Source organism: Benincasa hispida, chromosome 2 (assembly GCF_009727055.1).
Source record: "Benincasa hispida cultivar B227 chromosome 2, ASM972705v1, whole genome shotgun sequence".
In the NCBI taxonomy this organism is placed as follows: domain Eukaryota; kingdom Viridiplantae; phylum Streptophyta; class Magnoliopsida; order Cucurbitales; family Cucurbitaceae; genus Benincasa; species Benincasa hispida.
Window position 1 is genome coordinate 28207374 of NC_052350.1, and position 3333 is coordinate 28210706.

Sequence of the window (3333 nt, forward strand, 5' to 3'; positions counted from 1 at the left end):
ACTCTAATTATTTGTTAAATATAACATAACTTCTAAATTTTGAGTTTAGTTTTTATTTGATCTCCAAGTTTTAAATGTTATATATTTATTACTTAAGTTTTAAGTTTGATTTCAATTTAATTTTAAGGGATGTTTGTTTCAAGGATTGCGATTGGATAAGTTAGACATCCTGAGCCTAACCCTTGTTTGGAGCATGGATTTAGGAAATCTAGCTTCCTACATCCGTTTTTCATGGGTTTGAATAGTGTTTACTATTCAAACTCATGGGTTACTTTTTTTTTTTTTTTTTCTAATTTAATCTAGAAAGTACGTCGGTCAACCTCCGAACACCACCTTCGGTGACCGTCACCTCCGGCAACCACCACCGACCAACTTCGATTGCCACTTCCTGTGACCATCATTGGCCAACTCCAACCACCATCGACCAACCTCTGGTAACCCTCCTTCCCCTACTGGAAAGATTCAGGCCACCAACTCCATTGGCCACCCTCCGACTGCCACCTCTGACGACTATCACCAACCAACCTTGAAAAACATTAATAAAAATACTCTTAATATATAACAAATTAGACAAATTTGTATATAAAAGCACTTTTAAGAAAGAATTACAATACATGTATGTTTTTTTTTTTATTATTTTAATGAGTTTTTATCAAAAGTGTTTAATTAAAAATGATTTTTTTAAAGATATTTTTTTCTAAGTCATTTCAAACACGCCAATAGATTGCAATTGTATAGTTATATTTATTTAGGTTATATGTGTAGAATTATATATGTTTGAAAACTTTAATTTAATTTAATAATATTTAAAAAAAATTGTTGGTCAATTTAACTAGCTCGAACACTTAGAATCATTTTCTAAACGTAAAGATTTAAAATATTTAAAACAACTTAGCGATCAAATAAAAATTAAAACTCAAAATTTATGATTTTTTATTCCTCAAATGTAATTTGATAAGAAAAAAAGTATAGTTTTTAAATCAATGAATTTGATATTAAAATACAAGTTTATTTCAATTTTAAGTAAGCGTTTATTTCAATTTTAAGTAAGCGTATTATGGTAGAAAAAATTTGATCATTTTCAAATTAGTTAAAGTGACAAAAATCTATGAAATTTTATTTCAAAATCTAGTAAGATTAAAATATCAAATTATTAAAATAATAAGTCAAAATCTCTATTTCAACTTTTTTAAAAAAATATATTTTTAACTATAGTAAAATAATTACAATGACAAATTTAAACTAATCTAAAATCTAACCGGTGATTAAATACAAGAAAATGTTTCACAAACTCAATATTTATAAATCTGCACCTCATTCCCATTTACTTAAGCGTGCACTCCAAACACATGCTTCTTAAACCCATACTTCCAAAACTTGCACTCCAAACACATTTTTCTTAAATCCAAGTTACCTAAACCTCTTAGCCTAATCGCCCAAGCTTAACATTCCCAAATTTAAGATTCCAAACCTGCGCGCCAAACAACTCCTAAGTTTCAAAATGTTACAATTTTATATTTGAGATTTGAGTTTTGTTTCAATTTGATCTCTAAGTTTCAAGATTTACACTTTTAACCTCGTTTTTTTCCACTAAATACTCATTTTCATCTTTAGTTTAATGTTGATTAATTAATTAAAAATCAACAAAATTATAATTAATTAAGTTCCACTATCTATTTATCAATAATAATAAAATTTTAATTTTAATTTTATAATTATTTCAAATTAATTAATAGATAGTAATGCCAATGATTAAAAGTGAGTAGTTAACGAAAAATTGAGGTTAAAAGTGTAAATCTTGAAATCTAGAGACGAGATTGAAACAAAACTCAAATTCTAAGGGTAAAATTGTAATATTTTGAAACCTGTAGTTTAAATTGAAGCATAATTCAAAACTTAAGTACTGAATGTATAGCATTTTAAAATTTAAAGACCGGATGAAAACCAGATCCAAAATCTATGGATTCAAAAGGTTTTTTTCTTCTTCCAAAAAATGATGTTTTTTAAAGAAAAAAATTAGTGACATTAAACTAATAAACTTCAAAATTTAAGGTGTAGACATTGGATGTGTAAGAAATATACAACATATACAAAATCAATTTTAATTTATACAAAATAAACTGAAATTTGAAATTTTGTTGGCGTTGATTCTACACGAATTTACTTTTAAAAATTAGTAGCGAAGAGACTTTAAAAATGGTGAAAATTAACCTAGAATTAAAAAAATATAATTTAACAACTTCCTTAATGCAAAATTTTTTAACCAATCCCCTTTTCATTTCACTTTCTTTTCTTGGAAATTAAATATATACGTGATAACTAGTATACCTATTGTAAAAGTACCTCCACGTGATGGCAACTTTAAATTTGTAATTTAGGGAAGAGAGGATCTGCAAAACAAAGAGAAAGGCCTTTGATGCCTAAATTAGTAAGAGAACTAGATGTATAGAAGAAATCAGAACTTCTAAGCTACCTCATATAAAGTCATAAGAAGTATATTTATAGGAAAAGTTGACCTAGGTTGTTCCTACGATTTCAGAATCGCCTTAGGATAATTTGATGACCTACCAGATCAAGAAGCGAGCTTGGTTTTATGTTTGGTTAGGGTCGATCTCGGTCTCGTCCTCGACCAAGTATCTTGTTTGAGCCATATCTCGGGCCCAAAATACTCTTTCGAGTTAGACGCATGTCCCGTTAGGCATTTAACAAGGCTCAACCTTGGCCTTGGTCGAGGTCAAGTATGTTGGATTGGGCATGCCTTATTTTCCTTGGCCAATTTTGGTCCCCAGTTCTTATTTTTGGCTCGTATCACACTTCTTCTTGACCTTGTTGTTTCTAATGCCAATTATACCCTTCGATCCAAAATCACCCATAACAATACCTATATCCATGTATGCGAAGATTTTGATAGTTTCCAAAATATATTTTTAAGCTTGATCATCATAAATTAAAAAAAAAAAATGGCAAATTGCAAAAACCACCTCTAAAGTATGGTGGTGATTGCAATTATACTTTTAAACTTTCAGTTTTAAAAATTGAGCCCTCAAACTTATACAAAGGTTAAATTTGATTCTCAAACTTAGATAATTATATAAATTGTAATAATTGTATAAGTTCAAAGTTTCAATTTTTAACATTTGTATCTATATTTCTTGTAAACTTGAGGGTCCAATTTTAATATTTAAAGAAGTTTGGGGCCCAATTTTTGCAGTTAAAAGTTTGAGGATGCAATTACAACTACCATCATTCAGATGTGGTTTTTACAATTTACCTTAAAAAAAAATTAGAAACAAAACTATCATCAATGCGACCTAACTTTGAAATAAAACAATA